Source organism: Sus scrofa, chromosome 2, assembly GCF_054392235.1.
Source record: "Sus scrofa isolate SSC_HxYL_T2T_F1_AM1 chromosome 2, Sscrofa_HxYL_maternal_Yorkshire_Landrace_v2.0, whole genome shotgun sequence".
Classification (NCBI taxonomy): domain Eukaryota; kingdom Metazoa; phylum Chordata; class Mammalia; order Artiodactyla; family Suidae; genus Sus; species Sus scrofa.
The window spans coordinates 42,750,605-42,767,285 of record NC_139384.1 but is presented as its reverse complement, the minus strand read 5'-3'; the positions used below and the strand labels follow the sequence as shown (position 1 = coordinate 42,767,285).

Below are 16,681 nucleotides of genomic sequence, written 5' to 3'. Positions count from 1 at the left end.
TGGGTCATCGCCCTTCAGTGTCCTGGAAAACACTTAGGGGGCCTTTCCTCAAAAATGAGGGAGAAAGTGGCTCTGAATGAAGAATAATTGGGAATAATGATGCAGAGGGAATGTGCCTCTGACCTTTGACCTTCCCCTAGAGAGGCATTGGTCACAGGCCCCCTGGGTCTGCCCACAGCCAGGCTAACAAGAAGATTAAAAGAGGTCAGTGGGTTAAAGGACCCCGTCTGCCTTTCTGCTGTTGTCATGCTCCCTCCCGTAGGCAAGGATGCTGTGGACACTGCAGAGCCCATGAGTTACCAGGCTCTGTGCTTAAAATGCGGTGGTTCTTTAGTTCTTATTTGTCTTTCTGTGCACAGACTGATTCTTGTCATAACAACTTTTGTTTTTTCTGGATAAGCTTCAACTTTTTTCTAGATAAAGAAGATGTTGCCTTCTTCCGCTAGAAAATACCAGTAATTTCAACTCTTAAAAACTTCTTGAACTGTCTCCTGCTTGCTACTAATTGTAGCTGGCATAGATTTTACCATTTCCCAGGTACTGAAATCATCTTGTCCATTTTCTGTTAATTCCAAAAAATCTCCAGAGCAAGAAATTCTGTCCTTTCCTGGAGAAACTAGGTTGAAACATCCAGGAATGTTACTGGATGCGGTTCTGCTGTGGGTAATGAGGCATCATAACCTTGATACACACTTTTCAGAATCAAAACCAAAGCATGTAAAGAAGGTTTTGACTCCTGTTAATTACTGGGAAACTAAAGCATATAAAGAATGTTTTGACTTTGGTTAATTACTGGTAAACTAAACTAAACTTTAGTACTCTGGTTAATTACTGGGGAACTAAAGGAGGAGAGGAAAGAAAAACCTTGAAATTAGTGACTTTCTTGGGATGACCTTTTAAGGTAACACATTTTCTTTCATTTTTGAGTTGATATGGATGTAGAGATTTATAATTGGTCCCTCCGGTGACCCAACAGTGCTCGCATTACTTATGCAATTGTTTTTGTGTGGAGCCAGCCAAAAGAAAGGTGTGTGTGTGTGTGTGTGTGTGTGTGTGTGTACTTTTTGGTTTTGTTTCTGGTTTCTGCCATAAAATGCCAATCACCCAGAAGGCCCATGGCTAAGCTTTCCTTCAGGGTGTCTAGGCTCTCCAGCATAGTGTGGACTAGACTTCCATCATCCATCCAGCCACAAGCCTAGGGCTCCTGGCTGGGTGACAGAGGGACTCTTCCCAAGAGTTGTTTTGACTCAGAGGTTGCAGATACGCTGACTCTGCTGTTACAGGAGCAGCAGCCATGGAGATGGAGAGGCTGTGAAAAGAGGTGAGGGGTTAGAATGCGTTGACACATACTGTTTAAATAGAGTAAGATGATGTGATGGAGATACATGGGATGGGCCAGGTACTAATTACAGCCCTTCAGAACCCTGTGGGGTGGGACGAGGGTTGGGACTCACACTATACATTATCTTTGTCGCATCAGAATGTGGTAGGACCCAAAACACAAACACATCTGTGGGCAGGAGGGTGCTTTAAACAGGGATTTACCAGCTCACGTATGTGCCCTGGGCTTAAGAGGATGTATATCTGAAGAGGGTCCAGGAGGAGTCTTGGCCCACAGCGGTAGCTCCTCCCAGTTTCTCTGGCCTTGTCGCCAAGGTGAAGTTTTAGGAATCCACACTGCCCACTAAGTCATTCCTGGTAGCAAACTTCCAGTGGGATCCTGCTTACTGGTAGATGAAGCTCGACTCCTCCATGGCATTCAGGGACCTCTCGGTGACAGCAGTGTTTTACATCTTACTCTGCAGGGCTCCCAAGAAAGAAGCTGTTTGTTTTCATCAGCATAGTCAGCCCTGTGATGTTCCGCTTTTACCGCTCCCTGGAACTAAATGCGTCTTCCATCTGTCCATGTACTAGTCCGTCTTCCAAAGCTCAAATCAAGACTCCTTTCATCTAAGAAACCCTGTCTGACCACACACCCTCTGGGGATTGCTGATAGGCAATGGTGCTCACCTGCCTTTGACCCCCTACTGCCCTGAATCCCTTTGCTGCTTGTGTGTGTGCTGTGTCTCTGCTGCCAGACTTAGACTGGTGATGGAGGTATAGATGGTCAGCCTCAGTTCTCTCCCAGCTCGGCCACCAATGGTGTGTGTGTGCATCTGGAGAATATTACTTCTTCTCTCTGGGACTCCATTTTTTCATCTGTAATAGGTGAAGATAACTGTTTCAAACTTGGAGTTGTTTGATGAAATCTATGTTTTTTTTTTTTTTTTTTTTTTTTTGGCTGTGGTATTCAGTGGCTTGATGTGGGATCTCAGTTCCCAGACCAGGGATTGAACCCCGGGCTGCAGTGGTGAAACTGCTGAATCATATCTACTAGACCACCAGGGAACTCCTGAAATTGGTGTATTTTGAGCAACACCTAGCACATAGTAAATTTCCAGTACATGTTAGCTATTGCTTTAATGATGATGATGTATTCATTCATTCATTCATTCATTCAACAAATATTTATGAAACATCTACTATAAACGGGGATGCAGTAGTAAACAAAAAGCCATTTTTGCCTGCACAGAATTTATATTTTAGTGGAGGAAAGAGATGATAAGCAAAAATATATATTTTATGTTGATGAATGCTATGGAGAAAAATACAGCAAAGAAGGATAAAAATAAAGCAAATAAGAAGGATAGGGAGGCTGGGAGCGGTCTTTCTTTAAGGTAGAGTGGTTAAGCAGGGCTCTACTGCAAATGTGACATGGTGTGTAATAATAATTATTGTCATTATTGTCACTGCTCAGGGAGGCATTATAAGTGGGTGATTGATTATAAGTGGGTATATTTGTTATCCAAGCCAGGACATTTTTGAGAGTGAAAGGGGGAGCTATGAATAAGCGCAAAGGGATACAGGTGTAAATCAGTCCTGTCCTGGGCAAAGCGAGATGCTGTCCTGCTTATACTTGGTTACTCCAAGTATCAAGATTGGCTAAAACATTGTATCCTGTCAGATAGGCCTAGTTTAAACTCTGGGTTCTGCCACCTTCTAGATATCTTGGCCAAATGGTTTAATCTTTTTGCCCTTCAGTTCCCTCATATGTTAAGGAGACCTAAAAGGGATTTTGTGAGTATTAACTGAGACCATGCAAGTAAAGTGTTGGACAGGACCCTCCTAAGCCGTCAATAAAAATCCATCACCATTATCATCACCAGATCAAGGGCACAGATGGTCTTTTTTGTATCTCTCGCTGGGCCTGAGAAGGGGTTGAGGAGATGCAAGGTGGGTGGGTGCTAAGGTTGGAAATTTAGCTGAGCAGTGGGCTTGGGAGTTGAGCTGACGTAACCTGCCAGGTAGTTGCCTCCATTCCTACACAGGGAACGTGAGAAGCACCCAGTGTCTGGATGCTGGACTCAGGGGCCGATCAGGGGACTTAGTGCTGGAGTGGCAGCCATAGGAAGCGTTGGACAGTAGGGTCCAGGACTAACAATCTTGGGATGTTGGTTCAGGAAGGGGTCCTGTGAGTCATGGCCCCCAACAGCCCACTTCATAGTAGTGGAAGCAGGGACCCAGAGAGATGTAATGACCTGCCCAAGGCCTCCTGGCCTGTGACCCGTGTTGTGCGTCTGCCATTACCCATCACGCCAACTGGTGCAACAAAGATTCTAAAGGGAAAAGAGAGCATGCAGAAATCCACCTGGAAAAGCCACATTTCTTTGGAAATGGGCTGCAGATGACGTAACCCTGCCATATCCCCTTACCCGGTACTTGGTTAATCTTTGTACAAAACTTGTTTTGGTGAAACTTGACCCGGGAGAAGCCAACTAAAGTGTATTACTTTCTCATTGTTGAATGGCTCCTAGACTGGGGCTAACATTGAAGCTAAAGAGTAAGGCGATATTTCCTGAGATAGGAATGAGTTCATGTTTTGAAATGAAACGAACTGAGTTTATTGCATCGGTTCGTTTTGTTTTAAGCGCTCCCTGCAGTAGTAAATGTTCTCTCCCCAAAGGAACATCTGGCTGCTGTATGGGGAGGAGTGGGAGCTATAGACATGGCAGTTTTCAGTCCTCAGAAGTTGTCTCACTGCCTCTCTGGTGAGATACTAGTCCAGATTGAACAATATTTTGGTTTACAGGGGTCCTTATTTGAATACATAGATTTCTGACCGAGGACAACTTGAGGATAGCTAGGTTTGTGTTTTTATTTCCTGAAGACATGCATGCCCTCTGCCCTCTGCCTTAAGCTGCTTATCACCCAGTAAAGGGTGGGTTGCACATCTACCTTACACCAGGGGAGGAGGAGAAGAATTCTCAGACAGCAAAGTAGTCAAAAAAGAAAAAGCATGGGGAGTTCCCAGTGTGGCTCAGCGGGTTTAGAACCCATTTAGTATCCATGAGGATACAGGTTCGATCCCTGGCCTTGCTCAGTGGGTTAAGAATCTGGCATTGCCGTGAGCTGGAGCATAGGTCACAGATGCTGCTCAGATCTGGTGTTGCTGTGGCTGTGGGGTAGGCCAGCAGCAGCAGGTCCAATTCGACCCCTAGCCTGGGAACTTCCGTAAGCCATGGGTATGGCTCTAAAAAGCAAAACAAACAAAAACAGCAACAACAACAAAAAAGAAAAAGCGTATATGTAATCAGATGGAGTTTGGTGCATTATCCATTGACTTAGTTCTTGGAAGAGTTCTGTATTATAAGAACATGGAAATTTATGTACAGACTGCAGACTTCAAGGAGACAATTGGAGTTTCAAGGCTTTATATGGTATAGTTCCAAGATGTTTCAGCTGCTAAGTCCTGCTGATTATATTTCCAGAATAGTAGCCCCTGTGGATAAAGAATACCCTTTCCTGTGCTCCCCCCACCACCCAATCTTGCTGTTGGCCTGTTGGCTTGCCTGGACTCTGCACATGCCTGCTAGACGCCTGCAGCTGACTCTACATCTCTGCCTTCCTCAGAACCCTACATTACCTGGCACACATACATGTTCATTTAATGGAGCACCTATCAAGTCACCATTTGATTTTTCATCGTAATGCAGTGTTGAATCACATCAAATGTCAGATTGTTTGCTGTAAGGTTAGTGAACTAACTGGAGTGAGTCTGAGTGGTAGCTGGCAGGGGTTCCTGGGTTCTCTCTTGGGGTTCCCAATCAGTCTTGGTCCAGGCTACAGTTTGGTGTCCTCCTAGGAGAGGTCCACTCCAAGTTCAATGTCGGTTGAATGTTTTGGGGTTCTGACCAAGATAGCAGCCATTGTTTGAGGCGTCTTCTGACACCATGGCTCCCGGTGGCTCCCCAGGCATGTTGGCCTGGGGGATATGAGGGGTTTGGATGGGGAGCTCTGCCTTACGCTTCCACAGGGAAGGTCATTTCCCCATCTCCCCTTCCTTCCCCTCCATCCTCCTTATACAAGGGCACAAAAGATAAAACCTTGACCTGCCCTTGTTGGAGAGTGGGGTTCTGGACTGAGGCCTGGAGCAAATCATCAGCCCTTTTCTATGGGGATTCAAGTTCTCAAGGAGGTCTGGTTACCTCAGAGTTTTCCTGTGTGTCCCAGGCTGGGAGTTGATGGGTACCTGGGGCTCAGCTCTCTGCAAGTGGGGTTCCTTCATCTTGTACTGTCTGTAGGGTGTCACTGTGCTCTGGGGGCAGAAGAGGGGGGTCTGATGAGGACCTTTTGATTCTGATACTTGGTGTCACCTTTGCAAGAAGAAAAGCTGCAGACTGTAATTCCCATCCTACTTTGAAATTCCCTGGCCCAAGACTGTCCAGGGGAAGGATGGCCTTACACTCACTCCAGGTTGTGAACATTCTGTGTGCCCTAGGTGCTGTGTTTGCTTCGGGGGAGGGCAAAGGTGATGACAGTGTCATGGCTTTCCTCCCAGGGTTTATGGTTTTGGGTTTTTTTTTTTAATGTATTTATTTATAAATTTTTTATTTTTTTTTTTCATTTTTGGTTGCCTTGTGGCATATGGAGCCCTCAGGCCAGGGATCCAATCCTCGCCGTAGTTGTGACCTACACTGCGGGGGCGGCAATGCCAGACCCTTTACTGCCCCAGGCCCCGGTTTGAACCTGCATCCTGGTGCTACAGAAACACGCTGATCCTGTTGCACCACAGTGGGAACTCCAGGTTTATGTTTTGACGGGCTTCTCTCTATAGAGTAAGCAGAAGCTCAGGCAGTGGCCTGGGAAAGGCAGTTTGGGGGTAGGAGTGCTGTTTGGGGTGAGAGTGACAGGGCTGGCCAGCTGATTGTCAGAACAGAGTTTAACAACTTTTGAGGCTCTTGTCACTGTCACTGAGTGAAATCAGGAGGAGGAGCAGGTTGGAGAGAGGGGGGAATGACACATGATGGATTGGTTTGGTAGCGCCAGGTTGGAGGTTATGTGTATCATTTTTCACGTTTTATTGAATTCTTATCTAAACCTTGGCCCAGATAATGCAAGGGGGATGCAATGCAACATAAATCAAGGCTGTGCCCTCATCCTGCCTCCCTCCCTAGGGACAAAGACAGGTGGCCTTTGTTAACCTGGGTTAGCGCCTTCTTGCTGTGACTCTTTTACCTCCCCAAATCCAAGACGTCTGATAAATTGTGAAGAACATGACATAGGCCCTGGGTCCACGGGAAGGCTTCCTGCCTTGTCTCCCTTGAATTGGCCACAGGGTTGACCCAAGGGACTCCCAGGTGGAGACACTAAACAGAGAGAAAGAGGGTCAGGGGCACCTGTACCCCAGGAAGAAAAGAGACTGCATGGAGCCTGAGTCCTGCCTCTAAACCCAGTTACCCCACCTACCCCGTATGTGCGCGGGTCTCTCCCAGGTCAGATTCAACCAGCATCTCCATTGCGTGTAGAGGTGGAGGCCAGAGATACAGCTGGTGCTTCTTTTTCTGGGGGATCCAGTGGGATCTTGGAAAAGAGGGAAAAGCAGAGCATTTCTGTTCCTCCCCAGCGTGCTTCCCTGCCATCAGGTTCTTAACAGACCAGCCAGAAAGGCCAGGTTAACACAGGGGAGACATGCTTTTACAAATGATGGCACACAAGCTGTGGGCCAGCCACTTGCAGACACAGGAGAACAGGGTGCCCGAGAGCTGTGGCCTAAAGCAGGACCTAGTCATCATCCAGAGGCTCTAGGTCAAGTGCTGTAGGAGATCAAAGGAAGGCAGCCTGTGTGGTGCATTGATTTAGGAAACAGCAAGAATTTGGTCCACATCAGTGCGGGTCTGGGGCAGGTTACTTGTCTGAACCTCAGTTTCTCTGTCTGGAAGATTGGTGGAATCCCTTCCTCCGAGGGATGGCAAAAATTTTAAGGAGATAGGAATGTGGTTCCAGATGGCATACCTGGAGAGGTGCCAGCTCACAGCAGGTGCCAGAAAAGTCAGACTCGCCTGAACTCAGACCCAGCAAGGACAGGTGCCTAGGGAAGCCTTGAAAATGAAGCCTCGGCACTGGGTTTTCAGAAGAGGAAATATTTGGGGGTGGGAGAAGGGAGGGATTGCAAACAGGGTGCGTGGCAAGTCTAAAGGGACTCCTGCTTTCTTGATGTGGTGAAATTTCTGTCATAATTTAGCCAGCAGCAGAAACGATCATGGGTAGGGCTACTGGGTTTTTTGAGTGCAGCGAGAGAAGACTCACAGTCTCTCTTCCTCCAAGGAGCCTGCTTGCCAGTCCCACTTTTTACTTTCTTCTAAGCCGTGTGGTTCCAAGGACAATTTAACAGGAGTAGTACTAATTTAATATGTTCCAGATGTGGCACTAAGTAGCCCCTCTAACTGTCTCCCTTCGTCCCTCTTCTGAAAGTCAGGCTTTCTCCACCTCAGCACTATTGGCACGTAGGGCCAGATAATGATTTAATTTTAATTTATAGCAGCATCCCTGGCGTCTACCTGTGGTGGAATATGTAGTATCGACTCCCCCGTTGTGACTGTCAAAAATGTCTCCGTACATTTCTAGATGTGCCCCGGGGAGCAAAAATCGCCACTGTAAATGGTTCTCCATTTACCAGAGGCTCAAGCCACTGAGGAGTCGTCCTGGAGTCCTCCTTTCCTACACACCTTCGTTCCATCAGCCAGCACTTCTGCTGGAACCTCACCAACAGATCTAAAATCTGACCCCCCCCCCAAAAAAAAAATCCCATCGTGGCGCAGTGGTTAACAAATCCGACTAGAAACCATGAGGTTGCGGGTTCGGTCCCCGCCCTTGCTCAGTGGCTTAAGGATCCGGCGTTGCCGTGAACTGTGGTGTAGGTTGCAGACGTGGCTTGGATCCCACGTTGCTGTGGCTCTGGCGTAGGCCGGTAGCTACAGCTTCAATTCGACCCCTAGCCTGGGAACCTCCACATGCCGTGAGAGCGGCCGGAGAAATGGCAAAAAGACAAAAAAATAAAATAAAATAAAATCTGACCCCATCTCATTTTCTCATTGACACCATTGTCTTTCACTCAGAGAACTGCAGTGATCTCCCAACTAGTCCCCACAGTTTCACTATTGCCCACTTGCAGCTCATTCTCCATAGAGCACCCGGTGGTGCCAAAAGAAAAATGGCACCACTTGACTCTCTTGCTTCAAGTACATCTGGGTGGCTTCCCTTTGCGAAAAGAATAAAATCCTAGTTTGTTACCATTTTTTAGAAGACTCGGCACCCTCTGCCCTGCCTACCTCCGCATCTCTCATCTGTGTCTCCTTCAGGTGCTCACCAGGCTCCCACACCATCCTGCTTTATCTTTATCTTATCAAGTCTTTCCCTTATCAAGTCAGGTTCCCTTGACCTGGGATGCTCTTCTCTGCACTTTTTACATGACTGACTCTTTCTCATCCTTTAGACTCAACCCAAATGAAGCTCCTTCAGTTAAACCTTCCCTGACTCATCCTTCTTATGAAGGTACCACCTTCAAATCTCAGTCCCTTTTATTTTTCCTTCATCACATCTATTGCAGTTAGTAATTGGCTGTCTCTTTAATTAGATGGCTGGCCTCCATTGAAGGCAAGCATCATGCTTGACTGCTTTTAAACATATCTCTACCACCAGGCACAAGATAGATGCCCAATAGGAGCTGACTAAATGAATGGATTAATCTTATCATCCTTGAGGAAGAGAGATGCCATTACTCTGGCTTCAAATTGGTAACTGCAGACCTCTGGAATTAGACTTCCAATAAAATAAGTAATAGACCAATTTTTTTCTTTAAATCTCTCAGGACTGTTAGCATACTGCCTGACAAAGAGTAGCTGCCCAAGGAATAATTGTTGAATGGATGAATGACTCAATCTTATGCAGTAAGAATTTATGTCATACATTTTATATGAATGCGTAACGATAAAATAAGCAGGCTTTAAGCAAGTAGTTGAAATTCCAAAACCAGTCTCTGACCTTCTCAAATCTTTACGGGAAAGATTTGATTCTCCCCCACCGCCCATCCCCCCACCGCTCCAAGCCTAAGACATTGATGCTATTTTCAGCCATCGTTGTTACACAGTTTTTCGAAGTAGCTAGAATGTACAGATGGCATATTGCCTGGCCCATCGTGGATGTTCAACACATGTTTGTTGAATTGAATTAAGTCACTTAAGAAAAAGGGAGGAGAGGTAGGTTGGTGTTCAGGGAAGTGTCCTTGGGTCTCATCTTGGAAATGAATCCATTAATCAACAGGTTATGATTAGAGGTGAGCAAATCTCATTGCCTTGAAGAATTTGCTGTCCGGTGGGAGATGAGGCCTCTGGAGAACCAGATAGCATATAATTATCCTAAACAGCAAAGGGCCGTTTGGAACATCTTCTGAGTTGCTTTGATTTAGTATTGGGGCTTCCTCCCTCCCCTCTTTCTGGACCAGACTCAGCTGTAAGAAGCATGGAGAAGTAATGAAGATTCTTTACATTCTCAGACTGCTTTCTGGGAATCCTGCAAAGTCCCGACTTCTTCTCTGATTACTCTTCTCATGGCTGAGTTCAAGAGCATTTTGCAAACCCGAACTTTGAATCTGGGAAAATGCTTTATGACCATTTTTATGACCTCAAAGCAACCCTCTAAGGCAAGTTATTTCTCTGCCTTTGCCAAAGGGGAAAAACCAAGGGCCTGGCAAATTGCCCAGGATCTCCCAGGCTCAGATGCTCACTTGCGGGCCACTCTCATGCTCCCGGCCACATGCCCTCTCCTTCCACTAGATGGGTTTGGCTTCCTTGGAAAGGGCCTGTCAGCACGCTCAGCTCACAGTTGCCCGGACTTTATGGTCTTCCTCAGGAGGGAGGAAGGTCTGTTCCAGAGAACCATGCACTGTTAGAGCTGTAAGGTTTCGGTGCAAAGTCCTAGTGCAAACCTGTCCTTTTGTGCTTGGGCCAGCTGACATCCAGAGAGGGCAAGTGATTTGCTTAAGGTCGCAGCCTAACAGCTCCTAACTTCCATCTCAATGTATTTTTGATTCTGGTACAGTTGTCTCTTGCTAGAAAAATGTCCTCAGCACCCGTGAGGTTTCACTTCTTAGAGGCAGAATCGTGCAGTGAGCAGAGCAAATACCTTTTATTTTATTTTTTTCCTTTTTTAAAGAAGTAGTTAGGGAGTTCCCATTATGGCTCAGTGGTTAACGAATCCGACTAGGAACCATGAGGTTGTGGGTTCAATCCCTGGCCTTGCTCAGTGGGTTAAGGATCCGGTGTTGCCGTGTGCTGTGGTGTATGTCGCAGATTTGGCTTGGATCCCAAGTTGCTGTGGCTCTGGTGTAGGCCGGTGGCTGCAGTTCCGATTCGACCCCTAGCCTGGGAACCTCCATGTGCCACAGGAGCAGCCCAAGAAATGGCAAAAAGATTAAAAAAAAAAAAAAAGAAGAAGTAGTTAGGGCAATGGTAGTTAAAGCAAGGCCTCTGGAGCCAAGCTACCTCAATTCCATTCCAGTCCATCTGTCCACTGTATGACCTTGTTTAACCTGTCTGGGGCTCAGTTATTATCATCTGTGAAGTGGGGGTCATCATAGTATCTCCCCATCTGGGGTGTACTAAGGATTAAATGGGTTAGTATGTGTAAAGCTCTTAGAACAATACCTGACCCAGGAGAACTAGAAATGTTGCTCTCATTATTATTTTGTGATCCTAACTGCTGCTTTGGGGCTGTGTGACTCTGGCAAGTTATTTGGCATCCCTGAGCTTCAGATGCCTCCTCTGCATGAATAATTCTGGCCTCACGGGAATGTTGAATAGATCAGTGTTCATGCCTATGAAGCACCTGCCTATAAGGAGGTGCTGAGTGAATGGCCAGATTTTTTAACTGCCTCCAAAGGTATGAGAATGTTGTGTTGGGGAGACAGTTGGTCACAGCATCTGCCACCAGGCTGGTGCTTAAGCTATTCCTTTCTCTTTCTGTTTCCAGGAGGGAGGACTCTTAAGGCTGGACCTGCTGTGACTTAAAAGGAATATTACTTTTTTTTTTTTTTTTTTTTTTAGGTCTGCACCTATGGCATATGGAAGTTCCCAGGCTAGGGGTCGAATTGGAGCTGCAGCTGCCAGCTTATGCCACAGCCACAGCAACACAGGATCCAAGCCATGTCTGCGACCTACACCACAGCTCACGGCAAGGCTGGATCCTTAACCCACAGCACAGGGCCAGGGATCAAACCTGCATCTTCATGGATACTAGTTGGGTTCGTTACCGCTGAGCCATGAGGGAAACTCCATTACTTGTAATTTTTTTAATCAAACATTTATTGAGTCCTCGAGGTGGCAAGCACTGTTCTGTGCCCTTACACGCCTTATCTTGTTTAATTTGTACCCTAGCCCTATGACAGACCTGCTGGCATTATCCCCACTTTATACCTAAGTAAACTAAGTCTCAGAAAATAATAACTTATCCTGAGTCACATAGTTGGAGGGGAAACCATACTGTTGAATCCAGATCAGTCTGGCTTGAAAGTCTGTACCCTTAACCCCTCGCCGCTGGGAACTGTGCCTGGCCCTGCTTACACATGAGTCCCGCAGGGTGACATCAGTCACACCAAGGACACCAAGGAGGACAGAGCTCCCTGCCGGGTTAACCATTACCACCTCCCCAGCTGCCAAATGACAAGAGGGCAAGGCAAAGCACCCGCATCCTGGACTCCTCCCCTTGCCCTCTGGCCCAGCCCCGCACACCGAGTTTACCAATCTGCTGCAGCCTGCAGTGTGCTGAGCTGCCAGGTTCCCTTCCCGCCCAGGCGCAGACCCATGGGCAGCAGGTTCCCAGCTGGGCAGGAAGACGCTGAGCCTGAGAGCTGTTCAAAGACACACCCTGACCTACAGACGAGGGAGACTCCGTTCCATTGCTGCTGGCAAACACCCACACTAGCGGAGTTAGGGTGCTGTAGAGTCAGTTCCTTGAAACTCACTGGTGAGAACAGCTTGGCCTGGTGGCCCTTCTTAAACTAGGTAAGAGCCTGGGGCAAGCCGAGTGGTTGGGTTGGAGCTCCAGGCGGTAGCCATCCAGAGGGCAGGCACTCGGTCCCCAGGGAGAGCGTGGCTGGGCTGAGGGCAGTGGCTGGTAGGTGTGGAAAGCACAGGGGGCTTGGAATTGCCTCCTGCAGACTTCAGCTCTGCTACATCAAACTGGTGACAGGGCTCTGGGTTTCATTTTCTCCCCCCTGATATGGAGATAGTCATTCCTTCCCATTTCTTATGGGCTTATATAGCGGACATGTGTGAATAGAGATGCCAGGCCCCTAAGAGATGCTTTGCAGATGTTTCCCTTCTTCTGCCATCTCTGTGCAGCCCCAGTGCTGGCCCCCAGGAGGAAATGACTGCCCTGGACATGCCAGGGTGCCTGTTCCTCATACACAGGGCTAATTTACATACCTCGATGGTAGGGGGAGGTGATTCAAGTCAGAAACTGAAGGAAGAACCTTCCTTCTTGCCTGTTTCCCTAACAAATTATGTTTTTCTTTAGGTCCAGGTCATAGGCTTTAGGAACGTCCTGTGCCGGTGAACTTCATGATCCCTTAGCCTCCCCACTCTCCCCCATAAGATTTTTTTGGGAAGTCAGAGCCCTCACTACCAGGAGGATTTGGTTCTAAACAATAGAAAGCACAGCCCCCTCTCTTGGTGCCAAGCCCAGCACCACGGTCTGCTGCAAGGGAGAGCGCTCCTTGCAACCAAGACCCATTTTCCAGGACCACTGATGACCTAACGAACTGTCGGGCATGTGCATCAGGCTTCCAGAGCGATGGAGAAAAACCTCTGTTCCTCCTGCTACTCCCCCCCACCCCCACCCACCGCTCCATTGCTCTTTGAGGAAGCCAGGAAGCAAAGGCCTTCTCTGCAAACTTGCCAACAGCTATGGAACTCAGCCTCTGCCTGGATGCAGGCTCTGGTTTATGTCTCCCTTTGGGACATCTCTTCTGTATTCGGGACTTCCGGCTTCGTTAATAGGTGCCCATAATACTCTTATCTCAGTATGCCTTCTGGGTTTACCGAAGCATAATGCCAGACCACATTCTTCCTTGGAAGTTACAGTTCCTTCTGGGGAGGTTTCGGGCTCTTAACATCGAAACTGCAAAGGGAGCGTGAGCTCCGGCTGTGGGGGCAGGTAGGAGGCAGTGGAAGACCGACAGGGAGCTCCGGATAGCCGGCTTCTGGGCGAACCATTTTTCTTTACTACAGAAAGAGATGCTGCCCCAAGCTTGTCTAAGTACTTACTTTAGATAGCACCGATGGATTGTTAAATTCAAAGATGTTTGCTGCCCATCTATGAGTTAGGAACTAGTGGCTGAGCGTATGATCAGTTTCACTTTTTATAACAGTCAAATTTAGACAACCAATCAGATCTGGTAAAATTCCAGCCAAGTTATAATTTATTCATTCAGGAAGCTTTGATTCAGTGCCAAAGTGTGCCTAGTTTTTTTCAATTGCTTTTCTTTACTTCCTTTCTGCTACCGTCACCTGGCCCAAGCCTCTTGCACCTGGACTGTTCCAGCAACCAGGTCATTAGGCTCCCTGGTTTGCAGCCCTGACCCTGCCTCTCTGTTCATCCTCCGCAAGGGGCCAGAGGGACCTTTTGAAAACTTAGATCATGTTGCTCCCTGTTGAAACCTTCCCGGGGCTGCCCAATGCATGCTGAATAAAATCGCCTCCCCCCATCGTCATGGCTTGTGGGGTCCTGCATCATCTGGCCCCTACCTACCTCCTGACATGCCCCCATGTTACCCTTTTCTCTTTGACAGCAGGCACCGGGGTTGCCTTTCTGTTCCTCTCACAATTTTAGATGCTTTCCCACCTCTGGGCCTTTGTCTTGGCTGTTCTCTTGCCTGGAATATTCTTTTTCTTTTTCTTTTCTTTTCTTTTTTCTTTTCTTTTCTTTTCTTTTCTTTTCTTTTCTTTTCTTTTCTTTTCTTTTCCTTTCCTTTCCTTTCCTTTCCTTTCCTTCCCTTCCCTTCCCTTCCCTTCCCTTCCCTTCCCTTTCCTTTCCTTTCCTTTCCTTTCCTTTCCTTTCCTTTCTTTTCTTTTCTTTTCTTTACTTTTCTTTTCCTTTCTTTTCTTGGGCTGCACCCATGGCACATGGAGGTTCCCAGGCTAGGGGTCCAATCGGAGCTGTAGCTGCTGGCCTGCACCACAGCCATAGCAACACCAGATCCGAGCCGTATCTGCAACCTACACCACACCACAGCAATGCCGGATCCTTAACCCACTGAGCGAGGCCAGGGATTGAACCCGTGTCCTCGTGGATGCCAGTCAGACCCGTTTCCACTGAGCCATGATGGGAACGCTTTGCCTGGAATATTCTTACCTGGCTCTTCACATGGTGTTTCCTTCTTGTAGCCTCAGAGGTTTCGTGCCCCGCCTACCACGTCATAGTAGTGCCCCCTTCAGTCACTACCTCTGCCGCTCTCCTTCCTTCCCTCCTAACACACCACGCACACAGAAATTGTCTTGTTCATAAATGTATTATCATCCATCTCACCAAGCTCATAGGTAAATTCCACGACTTCAGGGACATGTCTACCTGATTTTCTCTCGAATCCCTGACACCTAGCACGGTATCTGGTTCAAAGGTAGGGGCCAATAAATATTTGTCAAATGAACAGATGATCAAACTAATGGGCAAAGTGCTTGGTGGGGTCCTCTGAAAAGGAACATCTGTACTTGGAGTTAGAAGGAGGCTTCCTTTTCAGCTCACCTGAGCCAGCCAGCATCTTCCTCCCTGAAGCTCTTGTTAGGATCCCACACCAACAGCTGTTATAAGGGTTAGAGGGCATGTGGACTCTTTCTTTTTTTTTTTCTTTTTCTTTTTAGGGCCTCACATACAACATATGGACGTTCCTAGGCTAGGGGTTGAATCAGAGCTGCAGCTGCTGACCTACGCCACAGCCACAGCAATGCCAGATCCAAGCTGCATCTGTGACCTACACCACAGCTCACGGCAACTCTGGATCCTTAACCCATTGAGCGAGGCCAGGGATCGAACCCATATCATCATGGATTCTAGTCAGATTCATTACTGCTGAGCCACAGCGGCAACTCCTGTGTGGATTCTTTCTTAAATTGCATTTCTCAAATCCTCTCTGTGGTCCTCGTCTCATGGACAAGCCGTAGCTGCTGAAGGACCCAACACAGGGCTGCCCGTGTAGCAGGGATGGCCCTGTGGGCCAATGGGTTGTTTACAATGAATATCACCACCCTTTCCCCAGAAGACTCCCTTATCAAACATATTTTAGGATGTGCTTTGTGAGATCTCTGACAAATATGACCATGGTAGGTCCACAGGGAATTTGGCCTCATCCTGCACTGTTAGTGGTGAGTTACTCCCTCAGCTTTATTCTCAATCTTTTCTCTTGTGCCGTCTCATGCCAGGCTGTGGGGGGACCCTAAGTGCCAGTAGTATTTTTACGGGATGGCTAGAGAGAAAATCACCCACCTCCTTCCCCTCTCGTAACTAGGAATCTGCATCCTGGGGTTACTTTAGCTTTGCAGCCATATGTCTCTGGCTGAGGGAATCAGCCACAGCCTAGTGCTACTTTTATTTGGCACCAACTGTATACCAACACCATTGTTGTTTCCAGACTTGGGAGCCAGCTCCTAAGAAGAGATCTGGTGTGTTTGCATCCCACTGCAGACTCTGGAGTATAGGCATGTGACCTTTTGTGGTCACATCTTGGTTCAGTTTGGGGAAGGGGGGCAGCCAGTTGGAAGAGGAGAAGCCCATGACTCTTGAGAATTGCTTAGAAACTCTTTCTGTCTCTCTGCAGGAAGCGAGGGGAGGGAAGCCATTCGTTCTAGCATCGGTATCATTTATGTTCATGAATACTCACAGGGACCCAAAATATACAAGTACTTTTAAAAAAGGTATATTCTGGAGTTCCCGTTGTGGCGCAGTGGTTAACGAATCCGACTAGGAACCATGAGGTTGCGGGTTCGATCCCTGCTCTTGCTCAGTGGGTTAACGATCCGGCGTTGCCGTGAGCTGTGGTGTAGGTCGCAGACGCGGCTCAGATCCTGCGTTGCTGTGGCTCTGGCGTAGGCTGGCAGCTACAGCTCTGATTCGACCCCTAGCCTGGGAACCTCCACATGCTGCGGGAGCGGCCCAAGAAATGGCAAAAAGACAAAAAAAAAAAAAGGTATATTCTGATTGCTAATACTTCCCCCGTTAACACTCATACATTGGAATAATCTATTGCAAACCTTTCTCCTACAACACTAGGATTATATGTGTCAATAACTGCATCTAAATAAATAAGTTCGAA

General features: G+C 47.5%; 1 protein-coding gene and 2 long non-coding RNA genes across 21 annotated transcripts in view; 2 read left to right on the top strand and 1 right to left on the bottom strand.

The window, feature by feature from the left end:
• Positions 1–16,681, top strand: part of NAV2 (neuron navigator 2) — an 820,834-nt gene that overhangs the window by 458,268 nt on the left and 345,885 nt on the right. For 2 of the 19 annotated variants that reach the window (XM_085011761.1, XM_085011762.1), the window contains exon 1: positions 12,135–12,377. The exons of the other annotated variants lie outside the window; for them this stretch is intronic. The gene's annotated coding sequence lies outside the window, so the exon portion shown is untranslated. Of the gene's footprint in view, positions 1–12,134; positions 12,378–16,681 lie in introns of those variants that run through there. 19 annotated transcript variants of the gene reach the window in all.
• LOC146405339 (uncharacterized) overlaps positions 1–16,681 on the bottom strand; it is an 855,846-nt gene that overhangs the window by 733,482 nt on the left and 105,683 nt on the right. The gene's annotated exons all lie outside the window — the stretch shown is intronic.
• Positions 2,255–10,814, top strand: LOC146405340 (uncharacterized). The gene is made up of 3 exons (XR_014837234.1): positions 2,255–2,429; positions 4,539–8,197; positions 10,622–10,814. It is a non-coding gene; the product is annotated as an uncharacterized LOC146405340 (long non-coding RNA).